This window comes from Vigna unguiculata, chromosome 8, assembly GCF_037176805.1.
Source record: "Vigna unguiculata cultivar grain cowpea cultivar isolate G323 ecotype 2 chromosome 8, ASM3717680v1, whole genome shotgun sequence".
Taxonomy (NCBI): domain Eukaryota; kingdom Viridiplantae; phylum Streptophyta; class Magnoliopsida; order Fabales; family Fabaceae; genus Vigna; species Vigna unguiculata.
Window position 1 is genome coordinate 36,695,533 of NC_140799.1, and position 21,510 is coordinate 36,717,042.

A 21,510-nucleotide genomic window follows, 5' to 3' on the forward strand; every position below is an offset into this window, starting at 1 on the left:
AACATATATACTCAATGGTTGAAAAATAACAAAAATTATTTTAGCGAAATAAAAGAGTTATTGAAATGAAATAAAAATTAATAATAATAAGAAAAGATTTTTTTATATTACCAAGTAAATGAAATGTTTATGCTATTAAACACTTAAATTAAGAGTATTAAACATTCTCATGTGAAAGGAAAATATACAATAAATAAAAATATTAAAAAATAATAGAAATATTCAAATGTCAGACATAATTTTTTTTTAATTGACATACATCATTTTAACATAATTACATAAAGATTATGATAAGATAAAAAATATATTGGAGATGCGAATGAGTTTCATGACAAACCAAATATTTAGAAGAAATAAAAAATAAAAAGAATATATAGGGTTACTTAATTAATTGTGAATATTTTAATAATTTAAACGATGATGGAAATATGGCGGGGACGGGTATTATGGCGGGGACGGGTATTATGGCGGGGATATATTCATCCCCATCCCCATACCCATACCCAATTGAAAAAATCGGGGATTCCCCATACCCATACCCATACCCAGTCAATGCGGAGATTCTCCGTCAAAACGGGGACGGGTTCGGGCAATACCCACGGGGACGGGTTTATTTGTCATCTTAGCTATCAGTTAGCGCTTATGGATTGAACATTTCTTCTCAACCAATGGTTTGCAGACTTCAAAAAGTTATACATATATCCTCCTACAACTGTGAAAGCTATTAAAGAGGTTTTTTAAATTAATTTTAAAACATTTATAATAAAACCCTAAATCAACTTAAATCGAGTTCTTTTAATTAAGTACAAATTCTAATTAAAATTTAAGTTGTACGTAACAATTATTGCATGTAATAAAAAATTACATGTGTTATTAGACAATTGTTTTGGTAAATCCAATAAATTTCATATTGCTTATGAGTCAAGATTAAACATACTTTAAATATTTTTATTTCCCACTACTTTTAAGGACAAAATCGTGATGCAACTCCAAAGCAGACAAAATATCGGAAGCGGACAAAATCTCGAAAACGCGATAATTATTCCTAATGATGATTGTCGAACAAACTTGAGTCGGATCAAAAATAAAAAATATAATTCTAATTCCAGCATTTATTTATTTTTATCTAAAAATATTAATTAATTAAACATATCTTAGAAAAAGAAATCAATACACCACACAATTAAAAAACTCTTCTAAAAACCTATTTTAACAAGGCTTAATATATATAAAAGAAATGAAAGAAGTATATTTATATTACAATGATGAAATTCCTATTTCTATTGGAGTAAAGTTTTTTTCTTTAAAAGATGTATAACATTTAATTTTTGTCCTTAGAAATTAATTGTGATAAAAGTGGACCATGGTGGCATCCAATGTAGTGGCTATAAGAGGTGAGATAGAGTGTGTGTATTCCATCCTTTCATCTAAAGATGCGTGTTCGACTAAATTGAGTATGTCCCTTCTCTATTCTATTTCTAATACCTTATTCGTTTATATCTCTTTTTTTCTCCCAATAATTTTCTATTGTTTTTTTTCTTTTTTGTATATTTATAAAAATGCTCTATTTCCCTTCTTTCAAACAAACTTATAACAAGCTTAAAATTCCAGCTACCTCGATTTAAAAGTTGAAAACCCACTGAATAATAAACCATCACAAACCAAAGTTTATCAAATTGTATTTTATTTTGTTTTCAGATCATGCAATTCGGTTTAGTCAGTGATTTGTCTTGAAAAGTGACCTAAAACCGTAAATTGTATAATATTTTTTTTTATATTTATTCTTTATTTGGTATTTTAATTATTTAATACAAAGTTAATTAACTTTACAGCATAATTATTATATTATGGATTTGTAATTATAATTATATAATATTCCTCAACAATTGATAGGAAATGTTTTAGTTTAGATTCATTCCTTTACAGATCTTTAAGTTAAAGAACTGTTCAACAGTACATAATAAAATTACTTTAATCTTAAAAATAGTCGAATCAATTTGTAATTTTAATTCAGGTAATCTTCACCTAAACAAAATCTCATCAGACATTTTTTTTATTAATTTGGATTATTATTTTTTGTTCAAAATGAACGAACTCATTCCGGTAAACATGAAGCATTAACATCATTCCCAACTAATTTTACTGGTTTACTTCTAATTAAATTTTGGTGAGTGGTTCACTCATAATATAACTGTTACTCTACTTGCATATTGTCCTATTGATTTATATTTGTTATACAGTACTAATATTAATTTTATTTTTATAGTCTTAAATAATAAATCAACTTAGACTAATAATAAGATTCCCAACAAAAAAAATCATTTGAGGCCAGAAAGTAATATAAAAACATTGGCTTCTTCTCTTTGGCTTCCTACACAACTTCTCCGTCTCAGTCACATCCAATATAAAAACAACACACTCTCTTATGCAGCTATCTTCATCACCACGCATCACCTTAACATCGCCGATGACACATTTCTTTGTAAAAAATATTTCCAATTTTAAAATTGGAGCAATTTGGAGAGAGATTAATTTCAAAAGGTAAATAATGTTAAAGGTAAATGATGTTGTGGGTTTGGTAGAGGGGGTAGAACTGTCAATTTAGTCACCTACAACACTTTACTCTGGTCCAAGTGGATTGGGATAAAAAAAGGTCCATAGGCTCAAGAAGCCAACCATCGAAAAAGCTCACAAGATAAAATATCCACAAAATCCCTCCGAGTCATATAGTCAATCCATGAGTATTTTTTTTCTTTCTAAATATAAAAAATATATTATTTTTTTAAATATATTATTAGACATTTGGTTTAGTCACGTCCATGTCAACTTTTAATATGAATAAAGATATCTTGACTTTTTAGCAAAATTGCTTAGGGTCGACTTTCGGTCCTCACTAATCTATTTTGACCTTCAACATTGACGGACCTATCTTGAATTTTAACTTGGATCGGCTCGAGTCAACCTTCGATCTAAGCCAGACCAACTAATTTTGACCTTTGGTCTACGTCCGTCCATCCCACTATAAACTAAATTTCGACCGGTGCCAACTTAATTGAATTCGATCAATGTTGACTAGGTCAAATTTCGACCGGGGTGGACACGACCAAATTCTTCCAAATCTTTGACATAATATAATCAATTAAATTTTGACCGGTGCCAACTCGATCAAATTTCAATCATGATATACAGTCAAGTTCAAATAGTTTTCAACGGGGTCGAGACTAACTCTGTCGAAATTCGATTTCAGCCGAATCAGTCAAATTCAATTGGAGTTGCCTCAGCAAAATTCGACTAATTTTTGTCTAGCTAACTCGGTCAAATTCAGTCGAGATTGACTTGACCAAAATTTGACCTGAGTTGACTTGATTGAATTTTGGTCGAAAGCGACTCTATCAAATTTCGACATGGGCTCATATCTATTAGTAATATATATCAAAAATTTTATGGATTAGTAATATATATCAAAATTACTATATAGATTAATATGATATTGTTCTTATTAATGTATATGTCTATATTTTTTGTCTTTACTCTTTTAAGATATTTTTTTGTGTTTCCATTCCCAATTTGCTACCTATACCTATATGTATGTGTACTTCTATTTAAAATTTCCATTCTGCTATGTGTTTCAAATGTACAGTGTGTTAATATTAATAAAGTTAATGGCTTTCACATTTACTAAGACATTAAATTTACTCACAGGTTGAAAAGAGCTTGAAAACACATTCATCATTTTGTGAAGATTACTGTCATCGAAAGATGAGCTCTTTAGGGTTGTCGCGTCTCCTCCAAATTCTTACATGCGTTCTGCTATTCACTCCATCATTTTCTAAAGATGATCGAAAGGTAAATAATATGAACAATGGTAGTTTAATGCTAGAGTTTTTTTTTTTTTTTTAAATTATCTCTCATCATCACTTTTTTCTTTTTAATATAAAAATTAACTTTTATTAAAACTATTTTATTTTATAAAAATTATCAAATGATGTCAAATATCTTTAGTGTCAAATAATTTTTTTCCAAATTATATATATCTCATACTTTTTGCAAACATATACTTAAGAAATATCTTTTGATAGTATAAATAATATTTTTTTTCTCAACTAATTATCACATTCCTATCTTTTTATGCCTTTTTTGAAATAATTTTAATGATATACAATTTTTTTAAAAAAAACAAACATTGGATTGCTTTGAACTTAAGAAGAGTTTGGAATATTTTCAAAATGAACAAACTTACCTGAAAAAGATTTTATCCAAGGTTGAACATAATATTTAAGCATTCACATGAAACCTAATAGGGCTAATCATTTAAATTTTCTTTTTTATTTTTATTTTAATTTATCTTGTTGATACTCTAATCTAATACAGATTTACATAGTCTACATGGGCGAATATCCGAAGGGCGTGGAACGCACAGAATCACTTCATACTAATATGGTTCAAAGTGTCATCAGCAGGTCACATATTATAACACAGTTCTTGATCCCCAGTTTTCATTATTCGCTTCTAAAATAAGTTTGATTAAAATTGAAAATGGTATCCATGTAGCACATTTGCACAAGATACTTTGGTGCACAGCTACAAGAGTTTCAATGGATTTGTGGCCAGGCTGACCAAAGAAGAATCAGAAAGAATGAAAGGTAATTTTAATATGATTATAAATCTATAATTATGATGTATACATTTTGTGAAAAATTAAAATTGGAATGTTTGGCAGGAATGGATGGTGTGGTTTCTGTTATTCCAAACAGAGTCCACAGTACCCAAACATCAAGGTCCTGGAACTTCCTTGGCTTCCCTGAAAATGTACAAAGATCGAATCTGGCCTAATTCCTCAAGCTTTACCGATGAAGGCTTTGGTCCACCACCACAAAAATGGAAGGGAACGTGCTATAACATCACTTGTAATAAGTAAGTAATGTTTGTGCTGGGAAGATATCAATAATTTTTCATCAAATTTCACACTAGAATTATTTTCTCACTAAAAACATTCCGAATCTTTTTCTTTCTATCTCCTCTACAAATCAAGATACACTATGTTACAGTACTTTAAGTTGCATATTAGACTGATTAATAGTCCATGTAGAAAACCAAGTTGTTATAACATTCTAAAATACATAAAGAGCATGTCTGGTATCAATTTTGAAACTCACATTTTCATTTTTTTCATGTCAAATTTGAACGAATAGTGCTAAAGCTAGTTATCCTGACTTCATTTGATCCACATCAATAGTGAATCAAAGGGGATCCAAATACATAGACTTAAATTCAAATAATAATTATTAAAAGATAAAACTAACCATTGATTTACACATCTTGGTTCATGATTTTGTTTATAGCAAAATAATTGGAGCAAAATATTTTCGCGTTCGGGATGTGTTCGCCAAAGAGGACATCATATCTCCAACTGATACGGACGGTCATGGGTCTCACTGTGCATCGACTGCTGCTGGAAACTCTGTGAGCAATGCAAATTTGTTTGGGCTTGGGGCAGGAACAGCAAGAGGAGGAGTTCCATCAGCACGCATCGCTGTGTATAAAGTTTGTTGGACAAATGGTTGTGAAACTGCTGACGTTCTTGCAGGATTTGATGCAGCCATTATGGATGGTGTCGACATTATATCTCTTTCAGTGGGACCTAAAAACTTCATGCGCATTGAATATTTTGAAGATGAGTTTGCAATAGGAGCTTTCCATGCAATGAAAAGAGGCATATTAACTTCTCAAGCTGCAAACAATTTGGGTCCAAACCCTTACACAACGACAACTCCTGCACCCTGGATCATTTCTGTGGCTGCTTCCACTATAGACAGAAAGTTTTTCACCAATCTCCAACTCGGCAATGGCCGAATTTTCCACGTAATTATCCCTTTAAATTGATTTACTTATTTGAAAATATTAAAAGAGTAACATAAAATATTTCCCTCAACATGTGCGCAGGGAATTTCAGTGAATACATTTACGCCGACAAAGAATAGTTACCCTTTAATTTATGGGGGAGATGCACCAGCTGCTGGATATAATAGTTCCATATCCAGGTACTAACATTTACCAATATCTCATTTTAATTGTCTTATTAAATTTCTTTTTTATTTTCCATCTTTATTTATAAAATTTAATATAGTTCATTTATTCTAAAGGGTTCGATTTTATGTCTTAATCTTCTCAAATATTCAATGTTCATCTAATCAAGTTGACACAGTTGACCTATAGTTTGTTACTAAACTTTCCTTGTATTACAATTAAAAATTACATTCTAACATTAGCATTGCTTAGGTTTTGCATTGAAAGTACTTTGGATGGAGCTTTGGTGAGAGGGAAAATTGTTTTGTGTGATGGCGTTTTTTCTTCTCTATATGTGGGATTTGCTTCTGGGGCTGCTGGTCTTATATTCAATAGTGCAGGGCCTTTAGTAGCGGCAGAGGTATATGCATTGCCAGCAATTCGCCTTAGCACAAGTGATGGGAATTCCGTATCTTCTTATTTAAAGTCAACAAGGTACAAAACTTTTCTTCAATCTATAAAAGATCATACATAACTGCTCTATAATTAACTCATCCATGTCATGTCAACGGTTATTGTAGTAATCCAACAGCAACCATATTCAGGAGTTACGAAGGAAAAGATTCATCAGCCCCTTACGTTGCTCCTTTCTCCTCAAGAGGTCCAAATATTGTCACTCCAAACATTCTTAAGGTAACATCATGCATGCTACATACATTGTAACACATCATGCATATATTTGCTTACATCTAAGTTTTGTGTTGATGGTGTAGCCTGATATAGCGGCTCCAGGAGTTGAAATTCTGGCAGCATGGTCTCCTATTGGTCCTATTTCTGGTGTTAAAGGAGATAAAAGAGTATCGTATTTTAATATAATATCTGGAACTTCAATGGCATGTCCTCATGTCACTGCAGTAGCTGCTTACGTCAAATCTTTTCATCCCAACTGGTCTCCTGCTGCACTTAAATCAGCCTTGATGACAACTGGTAAACATATAATTAATTTTACTTATCATCCTTTGCATATTATAACACTTGAGAAATGTAGGAATAATGAGGGTGTGAAAGAATTAATTAATTTTAAATATATAAACATAAAAGAAGATATGATAACCTAAAACCTTACCCACAACCAGCTTAAAGTGCATTTCTGTTGGAAGAAAAAGTAGATTAACTTCAATTATTTTGAGGTACATTTGTTACGACAAATTTGTTGGTTGATTATTTGCAGCTACCCCTATGAATCCTGCACTGAATGCAGATGCTGAATTTGCTTACGGTGCGGGGCAAATCAATCCTTTGAAGGCACTAAATCCTGGACTAGTCTATGATGCTTGTGAATATGATTATATTCGTTTTCTGTGTGGACAAGGTTATAGTTCATCAGCGCTGCGAAGAATTACAGGAGATAGCAGCACTTGCACATCAGCAAATAAAGGATCGGTTTTGGACCTTAATCTCCCATCTTTTGCTCTATCAACCCCTCGCTCAAGCCACAACAATGTCACTTTTGCTAGAACTGTCACAAATGTTGGATCAGCTACATCCAAATATAAGGCCACAATAAGTGCACATCCATCTTCTTTAAAGGTCCAAGTAGTGCCAAATGTTTTGGCCTTCTCATCGTTGGGTCACAGGCTGTCTTTTACCCTTAAGATTGAAGGAAGCATTAATGCAGACTTAGTTTCTTTTTCGTTGATTTGGGATGATGGCACTTTCAAGGTAAGGAGTCCCGTTGTTGTTTATGTTCCATAAATTTTCTGCCGCCAGCACTTGTTAGTGAAAAAAAAAAATGGCAATGATTTTGTAACTTGTTGTTTGCTTCTTTTTTTCTTCCTATCCTAAGTTTCAGTGAATAAATATTGTGGGTGTGTTGTAAACCACATAAATGATGATAAAGTGCTATGTAAGCCAGGAATAAAATCAAGACAATAATTACTTTGATCCAAATAGTATTTTGTACTAGTCCTTCTGAGTAATTTGTATGTCACTATTATAATGTATGCATACATTCATTATCATTGCTTTTTGAAATGAGATAATGGTTTCTCCTTCTTAGGTAACATAAATGTCACTATATTGTAGATATCCATAATACTTGATTATTAATGAGATAACGGCCAATGTGGTAATCACCAAATATCAGTTCTAAAGGATAAAGATCGGGTTGAAGAGTTTCGTTCATCCTAAAACAAGAGTACTGCGGCAACATGTTTTTTACATTTTAATGGTCAATTTATTCTTTCTGTGCAAGCTAACTTAGATGATTTATTCAAAGGACTAGGTTTTTTTTTATCAATAACCAAATAAGAACTCACATGAACTAACTTTGCATTTCAATAACAGGGCATCCCAAGATCGTGATATCCATTTTTTACAATATGTTAACCTTTCATACTTATTTATATAATCAATTTATTTGCGCTCTAAATTTTGATAAACCCTAGATTAAAACCAGTGGTTGAGATCATTGCTACAAAGGATCCAAGTGGATCCCAGTGGAGAAAATGAGATAGCTATCAAACAATCTCTTACGGATAAATTCAGGAGAATTCTCCTAGAATTTAGAATTCAATGATTCTTCTATAAACCACCAATGGCAAATCAATCGAATTAGAAATTACAATCCAAAATACTTAATCGAAAATAGTTCAGCAGCAATGATTAGAAAATTACCTTCTTTTTAAGAAGAATCATTGGAAGAAGCAATTGTTTATAAGCACACTCCTTCGCTGCAATGACCCTTTTCGCCTCAATAATAGTGTTCCGCCCACCGCTGACTCAATCCATCGACATCTCATCAGCACGAACCGCAACGTTTATCAAATGATAACTTCAAATAGCAAATTCTCGTTCAGTATATTTGTATTTTGATTAGTTTATTAGGTTAAAAAAACGTTTATATTGAAGACAGAAGGCAAAATGAAATAGAATTGTGGCAAATCAATTATTCTTAGCCTTAATTATCCATTCGATCTAACATCTCAGAGTTAAACAGAAATTCGCATCCTAAATCCAGATCTTAAATCCAGTGCATAATGTAAAGAGAGAATAATGTAAAGAGAGCGAGAGAGAGGCGAACTAACTGAACTTCGTCGGTATTTAAAAATAAACCTCGTCAAAAGCGTGACGTAGATTCGAGAACTCCCGACGAGCCTTATCAGAGACGAGAAGTTTCGCCATTCCATCCCAATCGAGTAGAGCACGTAAGAGCTTGAAGAAGAAGAGAGAACGAAAGGAAATAATTTAATATGAAGAAATCATATTTTTTATTTGATAAATCAAATAGGAAAAGATAAAGTCCAAAAAAACTATTATCAGACATTCTAATTATAAAAAGTTAAAAATATTAAAATAATACATAAGTAATTGTTGCGGTTAAAATAAACCAACACAAATGATTTCTGTAGTAAATTATTCATAATTATTTTCAGTCGTAGTCTTCCAATGATAAGTTTGAATCAAATATTTAGAAGTTTCAACTTATTAGAATAATTTCTATATATTATTTTTAACTATTGAATTTATTTAGTAAGTTGAGTTATGTATTATTAAAAGTGTTGAGTTATTTATTATTTATTACAACTAATGTATAATAATTATTTTTTCACATGTAATGTATTTCTTTAAGGTGTTTCAAACTTAACACAATGTCAAATTATTTTGAACAAATATTTAATGATAATTCAAATTAATAAATATGTATTTTTAATTATTTATTACATTAATTATTTTTATTAATATCATTATAATTCGAAATGTAGTATATGAAGTTATTAATTATTTATACACTAGCGACTGTGTGTATATATTTTTTTAAATGTGCGTGATATTATATTAGTAAGTGATAATATTGTAATATTATTAAGTTGTTATATAAACTAAAATTATATTTATTAAAAATAAAGTGAAATATATTAGAACAGATGAAAAAATAATCATTGATAAATAAAAAAAAAGAAAAAAAGAAGAAATAGCTGAATTTATAAAAATATTGTAAAAATAATGGTCAATTTTTAAAAATTTAATAAATTATTATATTTAAAAGGTAAAATTAATATTTTAAAATGTGAATAAAAAAGGGAATCTTCTTTTCTTTTATATATCGATATAGATTATAAAATTTATGGAAAAAACCTATGGGTCACTCGAGTCTGCCAAAGACTAGTTTCACTAATATACGGGAAGCGTAAAAAAATCTTTTATACGGTTCTTTGCTAAGAAGAACTAAAGCAAATGTGTACGAATAATAATGAAAAAAAGAAAGAGAGAGAATTTGATCAAAGAAAAATAAGAAAAGAAAAAACAGTACAGCGTTTCAAGTTTTTTATGAAAATATTTTCACTGTTTCTTCTCTTCTATACTGCACAACTAATTTAAACTTTTATCTTTCTTTACTTTTTTTCTACCATTCAATAATCAACAAACATCAAAAAGTTAAAAGTACTCATATTTCTATCTAGATCAAGAATCGTGTCCCAAACTATATTCGTGTTTGATAGTTTAAATATTTTATTAATATTTATTAATATTTATTAATAAAATATATAATTTATAAAATAATAATACTTTTATTATAATAATAATATATAATTATTTATTTTAAGAAGGTTTAATAAAGATAATTTTAGTTTGAATTCACACATAATAGTAATTATATATTTATCATGTTTTAAAAAAATTAGATATATTTTGTAATATACATATATAATGTGTTGTATCTGATATACATATTATATTCATGTATTATATTATTATATTATAAAATTTATTAAAAATATTAAGAACGTTTTTAAAACTAATCAATAAATATTTAAATAAAATCAACTTCTTCACATTTAAATTAATTAAATATTGAAATTTTCAACAATTATTTTTGTTATACTATTTCATAAGGACACTTTTCGGCTTCTCAAGATTTAAATTAAGTGTTATTTTCAATCAAAATCTTGTAGGTAATAATTCTTGCATATAATAAAAAGATTACATCAAATGTTGACATAAATCAGTTCAAATCTAATATAAAATGGGATTACAATCGAAGTTCTAGATTTATTTCTAAATTTTGGCAGACATCCCAGGATTTACTAAATGTTGTAGGTGATATCAATTATTTTGTGATAGAAATTAAATGGATCGAGTCACAATTAAATCATAATGCTTAAGTTGATAGATTCTTACGCAAAAAAAAATTGCACATTGATAAGAACAATAATTTTTAACCTAGTGTTAAGTATTCAATCCAACGATCCAACACTCAAATCATGACGTTTTTGAACTGAAAAAAAATGGTCTATGTGTTATATAGTATAGGCTTTAGAACTACTTTATTTTGGAAACTCTTATAAGGAGGACCATATAGGACATACATTTTAGTATCTATTCCGATGTGCTTAAAAAATTGGATCGTTACATTTATCTCATATCTTGTTTTTATAAAAATAGTAATTAGTACAAAATAATTATTTTTCAAATTATAATTATATTAAAAGTCAAACTATAAATTGACGTTAGAGAATGTAAACGTTTTTTCTTTAAAAGTTTATGAAATTAATTTTTTGTCCTTATCTATAAATCAAATGTGAAAAGAGTGGACCATGGTGGCATGTCTATAAAAGGTGAGAAAGTTTCTGTGTATTCTCATCCTTTCTTACTCAACGCAGATAAACATGTGTGGTCGACTGAACTGAGTATGTCCTCTATTCCTCTTTCTAATACGTTATTCATTTATACTCTTTTTTTTCTCCCAATAATTTTCTATTGCTTCCTTCTTTTGGTTGTATATTTATAAGAATGCTCTGTTTTTATTCTTTCATACATAAGATTACAAGGTTGTTAAAATTCTAGCTACCTCAATTTAAAATTGAAAGTCCACTGAATAAGAAACCATCACAAACCAAACTTTATCAAATTGTATTAGATTTTTTTTTTTCAAACCATGCAATCTGGTTCAGTCAGTGGTTTGACTTGAAAAATGGCTTAAAACTGTAAAATGTATAATGTTATATATATATATATATATATATATATATATATATATATATATATATATATATATATACTTATTCTTTATTCAGTATTTTAATTATTTAATACAAAGTTATTTAACCTTTAAGCATAATTATTTTACTATGAAGTTGTAATTATAATTATATAATATTTCTCCACAATTAATAGAAAATATTTTAGTTTAAATTCATTTCTAATTAATTCTTCAAGTTAAATAATTGTTCAACAGTACACAATAAGATTATTTCAATTTTAAAAATAATCGCATAAAAATGTAATTTTGATTCCGTTACTTTTCATCTAATAACAAAATCTCATCATATTGCAGACATTTTTTTATTAAAAATTTGAATTTCATTTTTTTTTTTCAAAATGAATCAAATAATATCTAAGCTTTCTCTTACTTTCGGCTTTTGGTAAACGTTAAGCGTTAACATTATCCCAAATTAATTTTATTGATTTAATTTTAATTATATTTTTGTGAGAGTGGTTCACTCGTAATATAACTGTTACCCTACTTGCGTATTCCTATTTATTTATATTTGTTATACAACACTAATATTAAATTTATTGTCTTATATACCAAATATTGGTTTTTTCTACTTTAGCATTAAGTATTCAATACACCTTAATAATACCCACGTTTTGCTTTTCTTTATAATTTTTATTTTCATTGTTGTTTTATATTTACTATAATTAAATCTTTTGATACCTAATTATAATAAAATTAATGGTTTTTTAAGAAGTTCAATTAAGAGACAATAATGAAATATAGTTTAAGTCACATCTAAACTTAATTACAAAAAAAAAAAAAACTGAATATGTGACAGTTAAAATTGGTCATTGTATTACAAATAATTTTAAATATGTGCATATTTATTAATAATTTAAATATGTTTTTGTCTTCACTTTTTTTAAGATCACTGTTTCTGTTTTCATTCCCAATAATTTGGTACGTATAAGTGTATACTTTCTATTTACAATTTCCATTCTGCTATGTGTTTCAAATGTACACTTACTGTGGTGTGCTATTAGTGATAAAGTTAATGGCATTTCACATTTACTAAACTCACAGGTTAAAAGAGCTTCAAAACACATTCAATGTTTTGTGAAGATTACTAAAGATGAAGAGTTTAGGGTTGTTGCGTCTGCTCCAAATTCTTGCATGCATTCTGTTATTCACTCCGTCATTTTCTAAAGATGATAGAAAGGTAAATAATATGGACAAACGGTACTTTAATATTAAAATTCTTTTACATCGATTATAAATTATCTTTTATCATCATTCTGTCTTGTTTATAAAAATTGTTAAATTGTGTTAAATAACATTATGTGTCACATAATTTTTTCCAAATAATATATATATATCTGATATACTTTTTCTAACATATACTTACGGAATATCTTTTGATAGTAATACTTCACTTTTGATTTTTTTCTCAACTCATTTTCACATTCCTTATTCCTTCTTCAAAATCTATATCTTTCCATAAATTACTCTTACGTTCTCATCTTTTTATGCCTTTTTTTAAATAATTTTAATGATATACAAATTTTAAAAAAAACAAATATTGGATTGCTTTAAAGTTAAGAAGAGTTTGGAATATTTCCAAAATGAACAAATTTACCTGAAAAAGATTTTATCCAAGGTTGAACATAATATTTAAGCATTCACATGAAACCTAGTAGGACTATCATTTAAAATTTCTTCTTTATTTTATTTTAATTTATCTTGTTGATACTCTGATCTAATACAGATTTACATAGTGTACATGGGCGAATATCCGAAGGGCATGGAATTCACAGAATCACTTCACACTAATATTGTTCAAAGTGTCATCAGCAGGTCACATATTATAACACAGTTCTTGATCCCCAGTTTTCATTATTCGCTTCTAAAATAAGTTTGATTAAAATTGAAAATGGTATCCATGTAGCACATTTGCACAAGATACTTTGGTGCACAGCTACAAGAGTTTCAATGGATTTGTGGCCAGGCTGACCAAAGAAGAATCAGAAAGAATGAAAGGTAATTTTAATATGATTATAAATCTATTATTATGATGTATACATTTTGTGAAAAATTAGAATTGGAATGTTTGGCAGGAATGGATGGTGTGGTTTCTGTTATTCCAAACAGAGTCCACAGTACCCAAACATCAAGGTCCTGGAACTTCCTTGGCTTCCCTGAAAATGTGCAAAGATCAAAGGAAGAAAATAACGTAATCGTTGGAGTAATCGACAGTGGAATTTCGCTTAATTCCTCAAGCTTTACCGGACGCTTTGGTCCACCACCGCAGAAATGGAAGGGAACATGCCACAACTTCACTTGCAATAAGTAAGTAATGTTTGTGTTGGAAAGATAACAAAATTAATACATGTAAGAAAAATCTAAATTAATTTTTTTTAATAAATAATATGTAAAAAAATAAAATTCACAAAAATGAAAAAAGAAAAGAAATCAGCAAATATCAAACTTTTTAATGTAGAAAAACTTCGATACAAAACTTTTAATGCCTTGGAGCTTTCAAGGACGAATCAAAAAAAAATTTCTTCACCAAAAAGGTGTATAAGAGCACAAAAAACCCTAGCTTGGCCAAATAACAAAGGCAACCAAATATATGAGGTAATTGGTGTAACCTCTCTCAAAGCTAACTTTTTTACATAGATATGCAATATATACACCGAGTCTTCTTTCCTTCTTTTTTCTTTCACACTCTTTTGATGGCTAATTTTCTTTTCACACCACACCATAGACACTCAAAGTTTTTGTCTTTCTATCTCCTTCTGAAAATTCTGGTGCACAGGGTTGTATTCTTTTAAGTTGCATAATATATATCCCATAAAAAATATATAATTTTCTTTATTTTGGACTCTAAAATCTTTATTGTTATTTTTTATATCGTCCTTTACTGAACATTAAAAATATATTGTGGTACTTTAAAAATCTTTTTAACATATTTTAAAATGTCAAAGTCAATGTTCATTATTAATGTATTTTGAAAGAAAAAAAAACACAAAGTAGAGAATCCAATTTTCTTTTTCTTATTGTGTGCCTAATAAATAGTTGATCTACCTAATAAATCTTTCCAACCAATTAATTAGGACAATTGTCAACCAAACAAAGATTTTCTCCTTACAAATAATAATTTTTTCTACAGATAACAACGTTGTCGTTGAAATAATCAAATTAATTTATATTAAATTATAGCAACTCCAAGAGTTAAATAGTAGTTAAAATATTAGTAAGGATAAATATATAACCCAAGGTTGTCTTTGTCTCTAAAAGAGTTTGGAATTCATTTTTAACAAAATAATTCTTATAAAATCTATATTAAAAGGGTTATAGAAATAAAATAAAAATAAAAATAAATAAATAAAAGTTTAAATAGAAAAATAGTTAATGAAGTAGAATAGGATTAAATAAAGTCTTCTAATTAAAGTCTTTTATTAAATAATTTATTGATTAATTCTGATTAAAGTCTTTATCTTTAATTAAAGTAACTTAATAATTATTGATAAAATATCATTCAATCACATTTTTCAACTTTAATCAAATTATGTAAATTTAGTATCGTTCTAACTTGTTAAAATCTAATATTCATTATCTTTATTTGATTTAAGAGATAAAGACACATATTATGATAATAAATCACAAAAAAAAAAATTTAACCTTAAAATTTAATTAGAAAATTACAATAGAATCATCTCAAAAAAACTTAACATTGCACCAGCTTAAAAATAACATAAAAATAAAATAAAATAGAGGGGAAAACATGGAATAAGAGGGTGTACATCGAGGGCCGGCAAAAATTGGTCCCCAAAGGGTTTTCCGAATGTATTCTCATAAGCTCTTTATATTTTCTTCATTTTTTTTCAAAATCTTCCTTTTGGTAATGTAATCTCCATAAAATATCTAATAAATAAATCTAATATCTCTATGATATGTGGATACTTAAAATAGATTTGAGAAAATTTGGCTTAATTTGAAAAGATTTGGCGATTTCTATTTATTGGTATTTTATGATATAATCAAATAAATATATATATATATATATATATATATAAATATTAAATAAAATAGATTTGAGAAGATTTGGGTTGTCCTTGATGTTCCAAAATACACATAAATTCAAGTAATAATTTTTCTATTGAAAATAATAATTATTAAAAGATAAAACTAAGCATTGATTTACTCATCTTGTTTCATGATTTTGTTTATAGCAAAATAATTGGAGCAAAATATTTTCGCCTTAGTGGTGTGTTCGCCGATGAGGACATGGTATCTCCAGCTGATACGAGTGGTCACGGGTCTCACTGTGCATCCATTGCTGCTGGAAACCATGTTAGCAATGCAAATTTGTTTGGGCTTGCCTCAGGAACAGCAAGAGGAGGAGTTCCATCGGCACGCATTGCTGTGTGAAACTGTTGACATTCTTGCAGGATTTGATGCAGCCATTATCGATGGTGTCGACATTATATCTGTTTCATTGGGACCTAAAAACTTCATGCGCATTGAATATTTTGAAGATCCAACTGCAATTGGAGCTTTCCATGCAATGAAAAAAGGCATATTAACTTCTAAATCTGCTGGGAATTCGGGTCCAAGCCATTACACAATCTCAAATTCTGCACCCTGGTTCATTTCTGTGGCTGCTTCCACTATGGACAGAAAGTTTTTCACCAATCTCCAACTCGGCAATGGCCGAATCTTCCAGGTTATTATCCCTTTAAATTTTTTTGCTTATTTTTTTAAATATTTAAAAAGTGATATAAAAGATTTCCCTCAACGAAATGCAGGGAATTTCAGTGAATACATTTAGTCCAACAAAGAAAAGTTACCCTTTAATTTATGGTGGAGATGCACCAGCTGCTGGATTTAATAGTTCATTGTCCAGGTAACAACATTTACCAATATTTCTTCAATTATCTGGTTAGATTCTTTTTCTTTATTTACAAAAGAAAAAATTGATATTGTTCCTCCATTCTAAAGGGTTCAATTTGATGTCTAAATTTTTCTCAAATTTCAATGCTGATCTAATCAAGTTGACGGTTAAGTAATTTTGAATTAATTGATTAACACTTTGTAACGATTTCAAATTTTAATTTACAAATTAGTCAGAGATTTAAAAATCACTATAATAATATTATAATTTATTCTAAAAAAAGTAAAATAATACATTTAAAAACCGCCACTATAATAAATTCATTTAACTTCTTTTAAAATAATTGTTAATTTTAATCACAAAAGATAATTAGTTATTATAATCATCGATTTAGATATCAATTCATACATTTAAAATTATTAGTAAATAAAATAATTTTAAAAAATTATAAGTGATTATCAAAATTTGGTAACTAAAATAATTTTTATTTATAAATTAGTCTCTAAATTATTCAGTGTCATTTTGTATATGATATTAGTATATTACATTTGATTAATATTAAAAATTAATTGCATTTAAATAACTATTAGTATAATTATATTATTACGTTTTTCATTAACATAATAATTTAAGAATCTGTATTTGTAGCATATTTTTACTGTTATTAGTGCTAATAAATAAATAAAGAATTTATTAAAAAATACATAACTTTTTTGTTTTAAAAAGTTTTAAAATTAAAAAAAAAAATCCAAGTTATTAGAGAGATAGTTTCTGAACCGCACTAGATGTAGTTAATTTCGAAACATAAAAAATATTTTTAAGAAATAAAATATTATTTAATTATTGTAGTCCTTTTGCAACTGCATCATATATATTTTAGAAGCCACAAAGTATAGTTTAGCACGTTCTTTATCCGGTCAATCAACTTTACCTAGACGGAGAAGACAATATTTGGATTTTCGAGAAAATTAAGTGATGAATTGAACATCTAGAGAGGGAAATTGAATTTTATAAATATTGAAAGGAATTAAAAAGGTAATTTAACCTATAGTTTGTTACTAAACTTTCCTTGTATTACAATTCAAAATTCCATTCTAACATTAGCATTGCTTAGGTCTTGCCTTGACGATTCTTTGAATGGAGCTTTGGTGAGAGGAAAAATTGTTTTGTGTGATTATGACGACATATATACTTATCCGGCCAAAGTGGGATTTGCTTCCGGGGCTGCTGGTGTTATATTCAGAACTACATCGCCTTTAGCTGTGCCAGATCTTTATGCATTGCCAGCAATTCAGATAAGCGCAAGTGATGGAAATTCCGTATTTTCTTATTTAAACTCAACACGGTACACAACTTTTCTTCGATCTATGAAACATCATACATAAGTGCTGTGTAATTTTCTTCAATTAAACTTCAATTATCTCATTTATATGTCATGTCACCGATTATTGTAGTAATCCAGTAGCTACCATACTCAAGAGTTACGAACGGAACGATTCATCAGCCCCTTCAATTGCCCCTTTCTCATCAAGAGGTCCAAATATGATCACTCCAGACATTCTTAAGGTAACATCATGCATGCTACATTGTAACATCATGCATATATTTGCTTGTATCTAAGTTTTGTGTTGATGGTGTAGCCTGATATAGCAGCCCCAGGAGTTGAAATTCTGGCTGCATGGTCTCCGATTTCTCCTATTTCTGGTGTTGAAGGAGATAAAAGAGTATCGAATTTTAATATAGTATCTGGAACTTCAATGGCATGCCCTCATGTTACTGCAGCAGCTGCTTACGTCAAATCTTTTCATCCCCACTGGTCTCCTGCTGCAATAAAATCCGCGTTGATGACAACTGGTAATTATGTAATATAATGTACTTATCAACCTTTGCATACTATAATCCTTGAAAAATGCAGGAAAAATGAGGCTGCGAAACAATTAATTGATTTTAAATATATAAACATGAAGAGAAAGTAAAGTATGATAACCTAAAACCATATGCCCTATACCACCTTAAACACTGTGTCGGGAAAAACTAGACAATTAACGTCAATTATTTTGTGGTACAACTTAATGGCCAAGTATACATGCTAAGGACCAAATTTGTTCGTTGATTATTTTGCAGCTACCCCTATGAATCCTGCACGCAATGTCGAGGCTGAATTTGCTTACGGTGCGGGGCAAATCAATCCTTTGAAGGCAGTAAATCCTGGGCTAGTTTATGATATCGGTGAAAATGATTATATTCGTTTTCTGTGTGGACAAGGTTTAAGTTCACCCGCGCTGCAAATAATTACAGGAGATAACAGCACTTGCACATCAGCAAATGAAGGATCTGTTTTGGACCTCAATCTCCCATCTTTTGCTCTATCAACCCCTCGCTCAAGCCACAAAAATGTCACTTTTAGTAGAACTGTTACCAATGTTGGATCAGGTACATCCAAATATAAGGCCACAATAAGTGCACATCCATCTTCTTTGAACGTCCAAGTAGTGCCAAATGTTTTGGCCTTCTCATCGTTGGGTCAGAGGCTGTCTTTTACCCTTAATATTGAAGGAAGCATTAATGCAGACTTGGTTTCTTTTTCTTTGATTTGGGACGATGGCACTTTTAAGGCAAGGAGCCCTGTTGTTGTTTATGTTTAATAAATTTTCTGCTGCCAGCACTTGTTTGTGCAACAAAAAAACAACTTGAATGGAAATGATTTTGTAACTTGTTTGTTTTTTTGTGAGGCCACAGAAATTATGATAAAGTGCTATGTAAGCCAGGACTAAAATCAAGATAATAGTTTCTTTTAGCTGAAGTGCTTTCTACTAGTCCTTCTAAGTAATTTATATGTCATTATTATACTGTATGCATACATTCATTATCATTGCTTTTTGAGATGAGATAAACTTTCACCAGAAATTCTCATTTTTCATGACATTTTTTTTAAATATGTTAAAAAAAATTATAACAAAAGATTTTTTCTGCTATTTTTTCTAAGAATCTTAATTGACAGTTAATTTTTTCGTGGATAATTATTTCTTTCAAAATTATAAAATTTGCAAGAATTTTGTACAAAATTTGTTGCGAAAAGTGTTTTATACAAAATATTTTGCAAAAAAATTGGTAATAATTTCTTCCAATTTTTTTTTCACCATCAAATTTATAAGTATGGGAGGTGGTTGTTACTCAACATTAGGGATGTCAAAGAAATCCATACTCGCGGGTATCTCTAGATAAAATCCGTAACGGGTAGGAAACGGATATTAAACAGGATACCCGCTACCCGTGGATACGGGTATCCGTACCCGTGGATACCCGTACCCATTAAACTTTAATTATATATAGTTTTGTCTTTTGTCTTCATTTTTCTAGCTTCAAGTATTGGTATTGGTACGTTGTCTTCTTCCAGGTACACCCTTGACATTCTTCTCTTTCCTTTCTTTGAAATTGGACATATACAGCAAATCATATATAGACAGTGACGTTTATGGTATGCTTGTTGTTAAAGAATGAATTTAACAAAATAAGAATACTTGGCACATGGTAGTTGAGGTTTATTATTTGTTTATTTTGTTTATTTTTCATGAATCAATCGGAGAAAGTGGGTTTGTTGATCCAAACACTAATTAAAGAATTTTCATTGTGTTGAACGTCATTTAATATCTACTTTTATAATTATTTGAACTTGTATGAACTTCAGTTTATTTAAAATTTATTTAAAATTGATGACAGTGATATATTTTATTTTATTTGAATTTATGATTAAAGATATGTTTTTTAAATAATTTTGTAAATATCCGTGGGTACCCGTAGATACCCGCGGATATGAAAAAATAGGCGGGTACTCGCATAACGGATACCCGACAAATATGGATACAAGTACGAACCATATATTTATCTAGTGGGTAAGGTACGAAAGAGCTACTACCTGTACTCTACCCACCTCGTTAACATCCTACTCAACATACAATAAAATATCAAAATAAAGTTGCCAAACACAGACTGAAATGACAAAAAACCTATACTAAGTTGTGTTTTAACTTAGGGTGTGTTCCTTTGTAATGATGGATATGGGGAAAAGTGTGAAGATGTATTTGTGTTGATTTGGGTAGATGGATATTTGTATTTTTTTTTTTTAGTGGATTTAGAGGGTAAAGTGAGTGGATTTGGAGATAATTTTTATGAAAGTTAGTGAAAGATTTGATTGATGTGATAAATAAAATTAATTGTTAAAATATATATTTATGAAGTTTCAACAATACCTTGTGTAAAAAGAGATGAATTTTTGAATTGATGTTCTTGAAATAATTTTTAAATTAGTAATTTTTAGTCGTAAAAAATAAATTAATTTTTTTGAAAACTGATAAAAAAAATTGAATGAAAAACACACATGCAACTGAATGAAAAAAAAAAAAGAACCATGACACCGGTGTGGTAACCGGTGTCACTCCTTTGAAGACAAGGCACTAGTTACGTAACCGATGCCATCCCCTCTATCTTACACAACACAACACAACACCGGTGTCATGCAAGGGCAATTTGGTAAAGACTCTCATTATATTCGTTTATCTCTCCTTTCTATCGTGGATGAAATAATACATCCATCCCTCAAATATGCGTT

At 29.2% G+C, this 21,510-nt stretch overlaps 1 long non-coding RNA gene and 2 pseudogenes across 3 annotated transcripts; 2 read left to right on the forward strand and 1 right to left on the reverse strand.

Moving 5' to 3' along the window:
- The first annotated feature begins 1,427 nt into the window (after positions 1-1,427).
- LOC114193607 (cucumisin-like) lies at positions 1,428-7,956 on the forward strand (annotated as a pseudogene). The gene is made up of 11 exons (XR_014984010.1): positions 1,428-1,454; positions 3,703-3,846; positions 4,372-4,460; positions 4,552-4,643; positions 4,721-4,914; positions 5,343-5,862; positions 5,944-6,041; positions 6,280-6,501; positions 6,588-6,699; positions 6,780-6,993; positions 7,238-7,956. The product of XR_014984010.1 is annotated as a cucumisin-like (transcript).
- Positions 7,957-8,420: 464 nt separating this feature from the next.
- On the reverse strand, positions 8,421-9,228 carry LOC114193609 (uncharacterized). The gene is made up of 2 exons (XR_014984011.1): positions 9,093-9,228; positions 8,421-8,839 (listed from the first exon to the last, which is right to left on the reverse strand). It is a non-coding gene; the product is annotated as an uncharacterized LOC114193609 (long non-coding RNA).
- A 3,896-nt stretch (positions 9,229-13,124) lies between these two features.
- On the forward strand, positions 13,125-19,664 carry LOC114193608 (cucumisin-like; annotated as a pseudogene). Its single transcript, XR_014984281.1, has 10 exons — positions 13,125-13,226; positions 13,773-13,861; positions 13,953-14,044; positions 14,122-14,353; positions 16,240-16,733; positions 16,816-16,913; positions 18,016-18,246; positions 18,356-18,467; positions 18,542-18,755; positions 19,026-19,664. The product of XR_014984281.1 is annotated as a cucumisin-like (transcript).
- The last annotated feature ends 1,846 nt before the right edge of the window (positions 19,665-21,510 follow it).